Source organism: Tasmannia lanceolata, unplaced genomic scaffold (genome assembly GCF_043159265.1).
Source record: "Tasmannia lanceolata isolate RefF3 unplaced genomic scaffold, GAP_Taslan_0.1 ptg000020l, whole genome shotgun sequence".
NCBI classification, from domain to species: Eukaryota; Viridiplantae; Streptophyta; class Magnoliopsida; order Canellales; family Winteraceae; genus Tasmannia; species Tasmannia lanceolata.
Window position 1 is genome coordinate 6,941,892 of NW_027518697.1, and position 14,650 is coordinate 6,956,541.

Below are 14,650 nucleotides of genomic sequence, written 5' to 3' on the forward strand. Positions count from 1 at the left end.
TCTCATTGCAAGGGCAATGAAAGAGTTATCTAGAGCTCCCATTAGGAGACGTGTTTCGTCTCGAAAGGCAGTTCTCTTTCAGAGACAAGCCTTGATGTCTAGAGTCTTATCCCTCAGGGAAGTTAACCTTGATTTAGATAGAGATGTACCCATAGGAGGCATTCCCTGCCTCATGTATAGAACTTTTTCTAAGTTGTGTCTCAACTTGTCCCCCTTGCTAGTTGAAGACCAACTCGGTCTATTAGTTGTCCTGCCTATTCATTGCAAGGGCGATGATAGGGATACTTGGAGCCCGCCTTTGTGCATAGGAGGCATGCCCCGCCTCATTTATAGAGCCCGTATTTGGAGATAGGCTTTGTCTCATTAGGGAGTTTCCCTTTTAGGTGGCTTATCTAGCCTCACGTTAGAATACCTTTCTTTTAGAGCGAGTCTTTGACTCGTTTGTCTTTTTAGTGATATTATTGGAGAGTCTTTGACTCATTCGTCCTTTTAGGTGGTTTTATTAGAGAGTCTTTGACTCATTTGTATTTTAGGTGGCATTATCAGAGAATCTTTGACTCATTCGTCCTTTTAGGTGGCATTATTAGAGAATCTTTGACTCATTTATCTTTTAGGCGGAATTAGAGAGTCTTTGACTCATTTCCCCATTTTCTTTAGTATTTTTAGTTAGGAGTTTCTCCTTAGTCTTGTTATTTTTCTTCTTCTTTAGAGACTAGCATAGTCTCATTAGAGCCTTGCTTGTTAGGGATCTTAGATCGTTGTCATTATCCTTCATAATTAGTTTATCTGGTTTAGGGGTTTCCCAACAAGCCCTAGGGTTTGGCCCTAAGGTGTTGCTTTGTGTATTCCCTTAGGTCTTTGACCAAAAGGGTGAAAACCTTTAAAAATTCAAAAAAAATTGGAAAAGCTTTAAAATCTAAAAATCATTGAAACATTCAAAACTCAAAAACATTAGAAATTTAAAACATAAAAAATATTTGAAAACCTTAAAAAAGCCTGAAGTGTTGAGTGTTTTAGAAGTAGTAATTAGGAGAGTTCGTTTCGAACTATGCTGACTTGATCCTCTTCCACGAGGTACGTAGTGCAACTTGGGATCTTTACCCCAAGTCCAGCCAAACTTTTGTAAATAGTATTTTAAACCTTCTTCAAAAAGCCTTTAAAACCTTGTTTTCAAAAGATCTTCCTCCAGAGTTAAGATTTTCTCCTAGATAGAGAGTTTTAGAGTTATGAGTTTCTTCTTCTTGATATGTTGTTTGATTGTTTGTTTATTGTGTGCTTGTTTTAGAGTTAGAGGTATGTCCTAGAGTTATAGGAACGCCTCCGTCCGATCAGCTGGCGATCCACATCGCCAACTGATGACTAGAATATGATGCGCTAGTCTGCCGCTTGTTTTTTTAGAAAACGTAGCCTAGTTACACATAGGTTGTAGGAACCACCTGCATTAGCTTAGGGCTAACCTACATTTAGTTAGGGCATATAGGGTGTCCTAAAATCTACAATTCACTGAAATTTAAATAATCATTCAAGAAGCTTTAACAACTAGTCCGGTCTTTTAGATCGAGTCTAGGATAGAGGTCTAGGTGTCTTAGGCATCATAGCTTAGAATAGGCGTGAAGAACTACTTTGCTCTGATTCTTGCGGAGGCGGGGATACGTAGGCTTCTTTAGATGAATATCAGACCATCCGAGGACTCGGGCTAAATCGTTTAGAGTCTTAGGATTTGTTGTGTTATTGTATATTTTATTGTGTTTTCTTACTTTCTTGTACTGATCTTATACCTTTAGCTGTAGCATGCATATGTATGTCCACCAGAACTTAGACACTAGTTAGGCTTGTCACTCATAACTTAGTTCTGATTAAGTGACACATCTTTTATTTTATTTTGTGTGTGCTTATTATTTTATCTCCGAGTCATGCATGATTAAGTAGACGTCTTCTCGGGGATATTTCGTTCCCATTTCATATGATTTTCGCCTGAAACTCTTCAAGGTTAATAATAAATGGCATAAGAGACCAAGTGCTTACACTCGGACAAATTGGAGGTGCTCTTCGGACCTTCTCCATTCGTAATCAGGCACGAGCCCATATGTATTTCTGGTTATCCATTGCACAGAGGATTTGATTTTGAGGTTCCATGGCCTATCCATGGATGGCGACTCTGAGTTTATTTTAAGTATGTCTTGATTTGGGGATTTGTCCTTGGATCAAGAGATATCTAGTTTATATCGCCACTCGTGCTTTGCTATGAGGGTGGCACCGTTTCGAGAGTTCTTTGGCAAGGCTCTCTCATACGTGGATGATCCAGAGGATGTAGGGACTCGTTTTTGGGCTGCTAGCGCCCTTGCTGTCGCAGCTTTAGTTGGGTAATCTGTCTTAAGTGTAGTAATCACCTTTACCGCTCTTTATATTAAAATATAGAAAGGATACAACTGGTAAGCTACTTGCTTGTGCCTATTTCTCTTTAGTAAAAAGCCTGTTCAAGCATTGGCGCATAACGGGAGGCTAGCTCAGTAGATTACCATTCCTTTAGCAGGCTGCAATCAGTACGATTCCCTTCCTTAAATAGATTCCCTTATGTAATCACCATCTCTCGGATCGGGGTCCACAATTGCATTTTAAGAATAGGGAAGGGAAACATCAGCAAATATATTCAGGCAAACTTGGTGAGTAATGCCATTTAGATTCATAGAAAGATCCAAACCTATCCAATAACTTACTACATTAATCAAAGTTATTCCTGCTGTGTCATAGTAATGCCTTTTAGATTCATAGAAAGATCCAAACATGTCCAATAACTTACTACATTAATCAAAGTTATTCCTGCTGTGTCATAGGCCTACCAATTCTGATATAGCTTAAACCCGTATAGCACTTGCACTTTGCACCACTATGCTTAGCATCTATAATATTCTAGAATCCTCTACATAATTCTATAGTATTCTAAGAAACCTCTAGTACAAGTATGACGAGAATGTGAAGGACTTAGACAAATTATTCTGAGTTTGTGACATGTGGCTGTGAATGAGTAAAGCCATTAGTGATTTTCACAGGATAGTTATCAATGCAATCATGCCAAGGTCCATTGGAAGATGGCTTCACCGTCCGGAGGGCCTGCCAGACTGCGCTGTCACATTTCAATCCACTCCCGAACGCCATTTGCCAGATGCGGTTGCCCTTGTGCATCCTTCCCTTAGCTTCGATGTAAGCTAGTACGTACCAAATGGAACTAGAGGATACATTTCCGAATCGATGCAGGGTCATCCTGGTAGCCTCGACATGGATGGGCTGGAGCTGGAGGTTCTTTTCCACCCCGTCAATAATGGCTCTCCCGCCAGCATGTATACAGAAGTGATCGAATGCAAGCTTGAAATCTGGTATGTAGGGCTTAATTTTGTCATTGAGCAATTTCTTGGCCACGAGGGTGGCAAAGAAGAGAAGCTGCTCACTGATGGGTAGTACAAGGGGTCCGAGGGCGGTGATGTTGGCCTTGAGTGCACCTCCAGCGATAGCCATGAGATCCTTAGACAGAGAAACTCCAACAATGCTAGTATCGTCTTCTTCCCGGTATACACAGCGGAAGGCCTTGTCATCAGACCCGCAATGTGTCCTGACAATGTTGACCAGCTTGTACTTGGAGCAGCGGCGATCGGAGGACCTGTTGGAGAGGAGGATTGCAGCGGTGCCCAAACGGAAGAGGCAATTGGGTAAGAGCATGGACTTCTTGTTCCCGGTGTACCAGCTGTTGGTAATGTTTTCTGTGCTTACGAGGATGGCGTATGTGTTGCGGTTGGCCCGTAGGAGGCTACTGGCAAGGTCAGTAGCAATTATGCTGCCGCTACATCCCATCCCCCCGAGATTGAAGGTTTGGATGTTGCTCCTAAGCTTGTACTTGTTGACGATCATGGCAGAGAGGGAGGGGGTAGGGTTGAAGAGACAACAATTAACAACTAGGATTCCGATGTCTTTGGGTTTGAATGAGGAATTGTTGAGGAAGAGGGTGTCCAAGGCGCCGAACATGGCCTGCTCGGCTTCTTCTCTAGCAGCGGCCATGGAAAGTCGGGGAGGGATACAATGCAGAGCTTCTGGAATATAGGTTTCTTGGCCTAGGCCGGAGCGCTCTAGTATGCGGCTCTGGAACTCGATGGTCGAGTCGTTGAAGAAGCCGGATAATTTGCTGTGTTTTATATACTTTTCGAAGGGGGTTTTGAGATGGGAAGGTGGTTGATAACATGCATAATCCACGAGGTAAATGGAGCGAGGGCGGGTCATGAAGTAGATGGTGGAGCAGAAGACAAGGAAGGCAGAGCATACGTAGAGGCTCACTGGGTTGTACTGGAGGTGGAGCCAGAGCTGTCGGACGTGTTCTGGGTTTACCTCTAAGAGGATCATCACCATGAGAGGTATCAAGAACAAAGGCAAAAGATGGGTGATGAGGTAATGGTACCCCAACTTCACATATTTGAGATTCACGCTCATTTGAACTCCAGCCGCGTCCGGTCCTCTGCTGTTGCCGCTGCAATTGACATTGTTGTTACAGTGTCCTTCCTGTCGCTCTCCTTCTCCTTCTCCCATTCGCTCTACTACTACTATTCCCTCCACTCTCTTCCTCTACTGCTTCTCACTACTTGCTCCTCTTTTCCAGATGATATACTACTATTAGCTTACCAAAAACAACATAAAGAATTAGAGTTCTGGAAATCAGAAATCTTATACAATAACTCCAACCCCTACAAGGAAATTAAATCAATTGCCTTCATTAACACAACCTTTTGTATGATGTTTGACTATTCAATGAAATATCAGGGTGGAAGCACCATTTTCCCATACCTGACCTCATTGACACTACCTTTTGTTGTTCAATGAAATGCTGAGAGAAACAAAAGGGAATGGAAAGAGCGATGGACGTATCATTTCCCTGAAAATTGACTTCATTAACACACCGTTTTGTTTGTTGTCGGACTTTTCAATGAAATTTTGAGTGAGAAACAAATGAAATGGTAAGAGAGTTGGAAGTATCATTTCCCCCCTTCAGACCATGAGATTTAATAAGCTGCATGCGTGCACCTGAAGTCCCGTCTTTTTCATAAGGTACAGTGGGGCCCACTTTATAGGATGATCCAAACCGTCCATTTGTTGGCCCACAACATAAATAGGCTGCGCCCGATAAATCATCTCCTTAAGATGAACCTGACCCTCCTCCAATCAATAGGTGTTTCTATGATGTGCAGTCCCTCTACAGATCGAAGGGTTAGAATCATCATATGGAGATGATGTACGGGATGCAGCCTATTTACGTTGTGAGCCAACAAATGAACAGTTTGGATCATCCTATGAAGTTGGCCCACTGTACTTTTTGAAAGAGACTAGACCTCACATGCGCACACATGGCATAAATAATCTCCTCGACCATAACCTTACACCACTTAAGAGCATGGCTAATCTAGGTTACAAGATGGGACCACCTTAGGTCCTGTTTGTTTTGGATTTTGACAATCGACTGTGATCCAAAACTGATTATTTGACACAAAATTATGTTGATTATTTTGGATTTTGAGAACTGATTGAGTCAAGTCCAAAACTGGTTATTGGACTCAAAATTAGACATAAATTGAGTCCAATAATCAGTTTTTAGACTCTAAAATCTGTTATCAAGAAGGGGTATGATAGGGGAAATGATACTTCCACCGCTCTATCCTTTTATTTCTCTCCCAAAATTTCATTGGAAAGTTTAACATCAAACAAAAAAGGGTGTGTTAATGAACTCAGTTTTAAGGAAAATGATAAGTCCATCCCCTTTCCCATGCGCTATTGTTTCTTTTAAGATTTCATTGAAAAGACAGGTAACAAACAAAAGGTAGTGTTAATGAAGTCAGGTTTAGGAAAATTATACTTCCACACCGACCCCTCTTCAATGAAGAGTCAAACATCAAACAAAAGTTTGTCTTAAAAGGAGTCAGTTTTAGATAGGGGTGCAACTCGGGCGGGCTCAACCCGAACCCGGCGGGTTCAACCCGGAAAAAACTTAGGTTGGGTTGAGTTCAAGTCGGGTTCGGGTTGGGTTTTCTCAACCCGGGTTGAGTTCGGGTTTGGTTCGGGTTGAGGTCTTGGGCAGCCCGACCCGAGTTCAACCCAAAAATTTTAATAATTTTTTAGTTTTTAATCTTAAAATCTTGGGTTGGGTGGGGTTGGCAAAAAGGGCTGCTCAGGTCGGGTCGGGTCGGATTAAGGTTGAGTAAATGGTTGCTCGGGTCGGGTTCGGGTTGGCCTCAACCCGAACCCGACCCCGCCGGAGTTGCACCCTACTACTTTTAAAATAAAACGAGTAATAAAGGAGAATATCATTTTCCATTAAGCACCTGATGCCTTCCTAGCCTGACGCAGCCTAACAAGTTAACCTGTCCCCGGGGTTCTATAAGAAGAGCGAGTGAATCCATACTGCCATCCTTAGGCCTCGTAGACTTGTCATTGGCCACTGGTTGTAGTGTCACCAACAAGGTCAAATGTTACCTTTTTGGGGCTTCTTCTTCAAATAAGTTGGAGGGGTTGGGATTGGATCTACTTACTACTCTCTGTACTTTCTAGTCTTCCCATCGATCTCTTCTTCTTCTTCTTCTCAATTCATTTATAATTTCCTTGAGGTGGTGGGATTTATTGTACATGATTTCTGATATGTAGAATCCCAATTGTTTAGAAAGCTAATACGAGTAGCTCTATTTTTTGGCGGGTAAGTAGTTCTTTTTATTGGAAAAGAGGAGTAAGTTGATAGAAGCTGTAGTAAGAGAAAGAAAATGGGAGGAGGAGGAGGAGGTGAAGGACACGAAGGCAACTGCAAGAACATTGTCAATTGCAATGGCAACAGAAGAGGACCGGGCGCAGCGGGAGCTGAGATTCAAATCCATTCGAGCTGCGTGAATTTCAAGTATGTGAAGGTGGGTTACCATTACCTCATGACCCATCTTTTGACTTTGTTCTTGATCCCTCTCATGGTGATGATCCTCTTCGAGGTCGGACAGACAAACCCAGATGAGGTACGACAGCTCTGGCTCCATCTCCAATACAGCATGGTAAGTGTCATTGTCTGCTCTACAGTCCTCATCTTTGGCCTCACTGTCTACTTCATGACCTGCCCTCGCTCTGTCTATCTTGTCGATTATGCTTGTTATCGCCCACCTTCCCATCTCAAAATGCCTTTCCAAATGTTCATGGAACACTCCAAACTCTCTGGCAACTTTGAAGACTCCGCCATCGAGTTCCAGCGCCGGATACTCGAGCGTTCCGGCCTCGGTGATGAAACCTATATTCCAGAAGCTCTGCATTATCTCCCTGCCCGACCATCCATGGCCGCTGCCAGAGAAGAAGCCGGGCATGCTATGTTTGGTGCCTTGGACACCCTCTTCCTCAACAATTCCTCCGTCAAACCCAAAGACATTGGAATCCTCGTTGTCAATTGCAGTGCCTTCAACCCCACCCCCTCCCTCTCCGCCATGATCATCAACAAGTACAAGCTCAGGAGTAACATCCACAGCTTCAATCTCGGCGGGATGGGATGCAGCGCTGGCGTCATTGCTGTGGACCTTGCCAATAACCTCCTCCAGGACCGTTGCAGTACCTATGCCATTGTTGTCAGCACTGAGAACATTACCCAGAACTTGTATGTTGGTAATAAGAAGTCCATGCTCTTACCCAATTGCCTCTTCCGTGTGGGTGCCGCCGCCATCCTCCTCTCCAACAAGTCCTCCGATCGCCGCCGCTCCAAGTACAAGCTAGTCAATGTTGTCAGGACTCATCGTGGCTCCGATGACAAGGCCTTCCGCTGTATCAACCAGGAGCAAGACGATACTGGCATAGTTGGCATTTCTCTGTCCAAGGATCTCATGGCCATTGCTGGTGGGGCGCTTAAGACCAACATCACCACCCTTGGACCCCTTGTACTCCCCATCAGCGAGCAACTTCTCTTCTTTGTCACCCTCGTGGCCAAGAAACTGTTTAATGACAGAATTAAGCCCTACATCCCTGATTTCAAGCTAGCATTTGATCACTTCTGTATACATGCCGGGGGGAGAGCCGTGATTGACGAGCTCGAGAAGAACCTTCAGCTCCAGCCCATCCATGTCGAGGCTTCTAGGATGACCTTGCACCGATTTGGAAATACATCCTCCAGTTCCATCTGGTATGAGCTAGCTTACATCGAGGCCAAGGGAAGAATGCACAAGGGAAACCGTATCTGGCAAATTGCATTTGGGAGTGGGTTCAAATGTAACAGCGCAGTTTGGAAGGCACTCCGGACCGTGAATCCATCTCCTAATGGTCCTTGGCAAGATTGCATTGATAATTATCCTGTGCAGATGACCGGTACCTTCACTCATCCACAGCCAAAATAAAAATAACTTTCATTGATGCAGTTATTTATCGACCATGTTTGGATCTCTTAATTATCTTGAAGACGTTACTCGTCCAAGGCCAACTCGAAATAGATTTGGTGCAGTTTCCTTCCCCTGTTATTCTTTTCACGAAAGCCATAATGTTCTCTTACCCTTTAACCTTAGTTTCTCTCTTTCTTTTTTCTGTATTTTGCAAGTTATTTGAAATCTTATATTGCCATTCTTGCACCCCATGAATCAATGTTCAAAATTTCAAATTGAATGCTTCTTATGTGCTCTATTGAGCTCACTGGATGTTTGTTCTACCATGGCATAATTATTGAGCAATGATTGATGACTTTAATTCAAGGGATCTCCTTGGGTGATGTGATTTAGACAAGCTTCGGTTCCACTCGTTGGGTATATGCCCTTCCTTTGGAATTTACATCCACCCATTGCCTATCCCATCGAAATCCTACAAATAAGAGCACAACGAATAGATGGTAAATACATGTCCAACATCCATTATTTAGCTAACATCCAAAAAGAACTCATCCTGTGCATGACAACTAAATTACTTTGGAGCAATGACAGAAATCTGCTAAAAGTGAGCAGACCATGAGTGGCTGTTCTCTCTTGCAAAAGTGAGCTGCGAAATTCATGAGAAATTTATTTTTTTTGAATGGTGAAATTCATGAGAAATTGGAAGCTAGAATGGAAAAAATTCTTGAGAAATTGAAAATTCATTAACTTAAGGCCCCGTTTGGATAGCAGAATTCTCTTTGGGAACAACATCTCTCCATTTATATATAAAAAAATGCATCGTTCTTTTCACAAAAATTGCTTGTGAGACTTGAGATACTTAAAGATACTATAATGGAATCTAAGAAGACAGACCAAGACAATCCCACACCATTATGGAAATGGAGGAAACTGATGTGGTTGGGAAAGTCTAAGTATTATCTTTCAATTAGTTATAAATCAAACACCGACAACCCTGATATGTACTCTAGCTAGAAAGACTATTCTCCTCAAATTTTGTAAATCAATCTAGACAAAGCTCTGATATTTCTTGAATGATTACAAAGTGCTATGTATGTTACTTGAATGATTACTAAGTGTTACACATACACACATACACACATTGTGTCATGTGTGTGCATACAGTTTCAAAAATATTTGGAACTCATGTGGAACTCGAATTACCAAGAATGTCTCACAAGTATTAGTCTCAAGGCTCTTAGGGCACTAATTATCCATAAATTAGTGCCAACACTGTCAAGCTAGGCATCATTTATTCATGAAGAATAGTTAACAACAACTAGCTATATCCAGCTCATGGGGGTAATTTAGGTGAGATGGAGGCGCAAACGGGTTAAATTTGATTTTAGATCGATGGCGGTAATTTAGGAATGAATGGTATAAACAGGGCTGAAAATTTCCAATCAAATGAAGGATTTCAAGAATAAATGTAATACCAGATAAAAATAACAGTTATTATGCATAAAAACTATTCACATATTACTATTCCCCGAAGAAAGATAAAGAAAAGGGAGGAAGAGAGGGAGAAGAAGGAAAAGGTAGGAGAATCACTTCTTCCTGATCGTTGTCATCTTCAAGGTCAAGCATCTTCAAATTCCCACTTTTCAAGTTTGATAAGGCAGGTGATAGCTAGACTCGACTGGTATCTTTTCTCAATGAAAGTGATAGGGATATGATTATAAGTTATTTTATTCAGATATTTCTTATCTATTTTACTTCAAATATTCATTGTTTACATTTGGGAAATATCAAATCATATTTGTTTCAAAATGATGAAATGTGTTTCATTCTAAAAAATGAAATGAAATGTTGGATTTCATATGCACGAAAAGTTTGAACGAAAATGAGAAATGAAAGAAATGGAAGAGGTAAATGTGCGATAGTCTCTCTCGTGTGACGTGTTTGTATCTCTGAGCCGTTGACTTACCCAAAAGCGGAAGCGGGCCAAGTCCAAAGCGGACAATACGAGGGTGAGGCGGATCGTTACAGGAAACTTCTGAAATAGAAACAGTTGGAAACTATTGGGTTTTAAATTGTTTGTTTTACTATCTGGTTAAATTGTTTCTATAAAAAAATCCTATTAGTATTAGTTTTAAATTCACATTATGGTCTATACAAAATACTGCATATTTTTATAGAACTATTCTTATTATTGATTTCAGCTACTTGTCGAAGCTTCTATATACCTGCTCTCCTAACCCACTTTTTTCTACCAGGGTTTGAAAATTTGGATGCGGGAGTATTTGTCAATGAGGAACCTTAGTTATGAGAAGTGTAAAAGCAACTTGAGGAAATACGGAAATGATGAACCTAGTCAATCTCCTCAGATGTAAAAAGGTTTTAAATATGTCATACTTGGAATTTTTGTAAATACAGGATGTACTTTAACCTTCCGCTATGTAATTACAGGAATAAATATGTTTTGTTGCCGTAGCGAACCGTGCAGTAAAAATCCGGGTTGTTACAATAAACGATATCAATGACATCACAAGTTTTCAATCTAAATGTGTGCAACAATTTAATGATCGATGGTCATAGAATTAAGCTTGCAATCTTAGGAATGGGGAAACTTAGTAAAAATGGTATAGATACCCAAATAGTTGTGGTTTCTTCTTTCACTTATACAAATTTGAGATAAAATAGCTGTCATTTCTTCTTTCACAGAGAGGGAAACATAGGCAAGGACAAATATTTCAAGAGGAAAAATCCCAAAACATGTTGATACATTAAGAGCATCCCATCTTTACTTTTTTTTAATGCAATTATCTTCAAGCAAATTAAACTAAATAATAATTCCTCTGAGGCACAAACAGTCAACGGTGATGAAGTAAAATGTCATCTCTTTTTTTTTTTTTGTTATAATTTGACAGAATTTTGCACCTTTCTGTCATGAACTCTTAGATTATGCTAGAAGATCCAAAGGCAGTTGAAAAGATTAATGCATCTCAACTTAAATCCAATCTTGCAATGAAAGAATAATCAGCCTTATGGACCTTAAGTTCTACTTCAGTCGGCACTCCAGATGCCTGAAATTTACGTCATTTGGCAACCCAATAATACAATAGCATCAAGATAACATGTCCATGTAAACGAAACCATTAATTCACCAGCTCATAGCAATCTCTCAGTTGAGAATTGTCACCATACCCAGATTCCAATTTCAGTATACAGAAGAAACAATTGTGTATATGAAACAGAGTAGAACATCAGAAATCACTAAATTCGGAAAAAAAATTATGAATAAGAATTACTAGATCATGGTACAAGTCCTTGAGTAGACCACAACCTCATAGAAACAGGCCAAGTCTATTAAAGGGGACTAGAAGCCAACACATCGCACCTTCATGTCTGACCTTGCATCAAATTGCTGTTGGGGTTCCACGCAAAAGCAAATAGTCCCACATCGGATTAGTGAAATGGATGGGGATGGGTTATAAGGGAATAGGCACCCTCCCTCTAACGGCTAGCTTTTAGGGGTGAGTTATACCCGGTTAAATGGAAAGCCCGGAGTAGTATCTTGTGGTTCCCACGTTGCCGCCGCGTGGAGTGGCGAGATTGTCCACTTTGCTTCCACGTGGAGGGGGAGATTGTTGGAGTTCCAAACAAAAGCAAATAGTCCCACATCGGATTAGTGAAATGGATGGGGATAGGTTATAAGGGAATGGGTACCCTCACTCTAACGGCTAGCTTTTAGGGGTGAGTTCTACCCGGTTAATTTCCCTACAATTGGTGTGGCAGTTCTCACATGCCCACTGCCATCTGAAAGTTTTCAGAGCAGAAATTAGCATGGTTAGAACATACAAATAAATGGAAGTAATTGCTGAAGTGCTGATAGAAGTCTCCTATTGTCACAGACATATAAATAACTATGTACACAATTTTGGGCCAATAATTGGTTGGGGCCTTTACCATAGGTTGTCACAATCTGAAACGAACAGGGCCTTACCTTCTATGATTGAAATTGAGCCCTCAAGGTTGTGAGATTGGTCATCTTGTTCTTACAATCAAGCTACAGGATTTGCTTTTGTCAAAGCTTTTGAAACCTAAAAAATTGATTCAAGCTAAATTTTCTTTTGTTTTTATAAAAATCCAACCACAACATGATTCAAAGAGAAAAAGATATCTACTTTTGTGAGGAAGATAACCTATAAACAACTTCCATGAAACCTAAAAATTCAAAGTTGAGGTAAAAAATGCCATCAAATTGATCACTAATGAGAAACAAAACAACAGTCAGCACACTGCTTCTTTCATATTCAGCATTACAAATTTAAGACAACTATCAGAGAGGGAAAAAGCCCTAACTACAAAGAGATGAAAAGAAGGGAGGGAAAATGAAAGAAATCATTTACCTCGTCTTTCCTCCTCCTCGTCTTCGTCTTCGTCTTCGTCTTCGTCTTCGTCTTCTTATCGAAATGAGTTAAACGTGCATCTGCAGGACCCTAAAATCATGGCTTAAACTAATAACATTAGGAATTCAGGACAACTATCAGAAAGAGGGGGGAAACCCTAATTAGAAAGGGATGAAAGGAGGGGAGGGAAAATGAAAGATATCATTTACTTCTTCCTCCTCCTCCTCCTCCTCCTCCTCCTCCTCCTCTTATTATTCTTCTTGTGGGTTTTTTTTTTTTTTTTTGTCGGTGGTCAGAATAAAAAAGCCGGTGTAAGCAATTTATAGGTTTAGTTAAACATATACCGGCGGTTATACTAATGGTTAAAAACATACTTTTTTGTAGTGTTTAGGGGTTCCTGTTTTTCGGGTAAGTTGGTAGATGAGATCTAACATTACACTGAAATTCAAAATCACATGTTTTTGCTTATTTAGCGCATGTTCGGCAACACTTCTCATTCTCGCCTAAAGAATTGGGCGGAAATGGAGTGATGAGAAACTTGAGAAACAGTTATTTATCGCTTCAAGGAATCCTATTTTTTTGTCGAACAAGATTTTAGAAACGGACCTTAGCAGGTCACACAGCCAAATAAGATTCTTGAGATTTTTTTGGCTGTCATCATTCTCCACCCCTAAAAAAAGAAAAAATGTGGTTATTTAATGGTTGCCGAATACACCCTTATTTGTAAAATTCAACTTGCCTACAATGATACTCACAATGAAGGGCGCTGACAACATTAAGGCCCGTCCACAACATAGGACGATCCAAGCCGTCCATGGTTTGGATAATCCTATGGAGTTGGTCATACAGTAACATTAAGGCCCAATCGTAGGCCCCGCCGATATTTTTTCAAATTGAAGCGTACCGTCCACAACATAGGATGATCCAAGCCGTCCATGGTTTGGATCATCCTATGGTGTGGTTCGTACCAATTTAGGCCCCGCCCATATTTTTGAAAACGAAGTGTACCGTCCATACCATAGGATGATCCGAGCCGTCCATTTGATGGGCCACAATGTAAATAGTTGTGCCCAAAAAATCATTTCCGTATGATGATCACAAACCTACAATCTATAGACGTTGCATAAGATGTAGTTTCTATTTAGGTCGGGCTAGCATCAGCCTATGGAAATAATATTTTGGGACGCAACCTATTTACGTTTATGGCCCATCAAATGGACGGTTAGGATTATCCTATGGTGTGGTATGGGCGGGGCCTACGTTGTTCAAAGATGGGCCCACCATTCCACCAACAGTTTCTGTTGGGCCCACCAACTGTTCCTGTTGTGTGTGTGTGTGGAGAGAGAGAGAGAGAGAGAGAGAGAGAGATAGAGAGAGGTCAAATAGTGGGAAAACCCAGCCTTAGGGGGGGGGGGAGATATCAGCGCCCCGCATTTATGAATTATCAGATCAATGAGATGCATGTAGCGGTTAAGGTGTCTTAACTGCTGCACTTTTGGTAATGCCCTTTGATTTGTATGAACGTGAAGGGTAGATTTAGTTAAGGCTATCTATGACTCTTGAAGGCAGAATGTGATCATCGGAAAGCATCTAGAGCTCGCTTTTTCAGCAGTCACACATGTAGTATATAGGCTTAGACAAGAAGACAGAGTTGGATCTATGAGAAATTTTCTTAAGTAGAATTTTGTTGCTTCGTGTTATTTATAGTTGTGTCGAATGTTTTTTCTTTGTTTTCTCACCCTCAATTAAGTTCGCTCTTCTCTTGTCATGTGCTAATAACACAATGTTCAAAACTGAAGATTTTATTGTTCTAGTAATCTTCTCTTAATCTTCCCTTTCGTCTGAAAGATTCATTATTGGTGACTTTAGAGGTTAGAGATTTCCTACTCATCTTGA

General features: G+C 41.0%; 1 long non-coding RNA gene and 2 pseudogenes across 1 annotated transcript; 1 reads left to right on the forward strand and 2 right to left on the reverse strand.

Annotated features, from left to right (window-relative positions):
• Positions 1 to 2,745: 2,745 nt before the first annotated feature.
• Positions 2,746 to 4,714, reverse strand: LOC143854730 (3-ketoacyl-CoA synthase 4 pseudogene; annotated as a pseudogene).
• Positions 4,715 to 6,390: 1,676 nt separating this feature from the next.
• LOC143854729 (3-ketoacyl-CoA synthase 4 pseudogene) lies at positions 6,391 to 8,612 on the forward strand (annotated as a pseudogene).
• A 2,857-nt stretch (positions 8,613 to 11,469) lies between these two features.
• LOC143854731 (uncharacterized) lies at positions 11,470 to 13,364 on the reverse strand. Its single transcript, XR_013237579.1, has 2 exons — positions 12,755 to 13,364; positions 11,470 to 12,161 (listed from the first exon to the last, which is right to left on the reverse strand). It is a non-coding gene; the product is annotated as an uncharacterized LOC143854731 (long non-coding RNA).
• Positions 13,365 to 14,650: the final 1,286 nt, after the last annotated feature.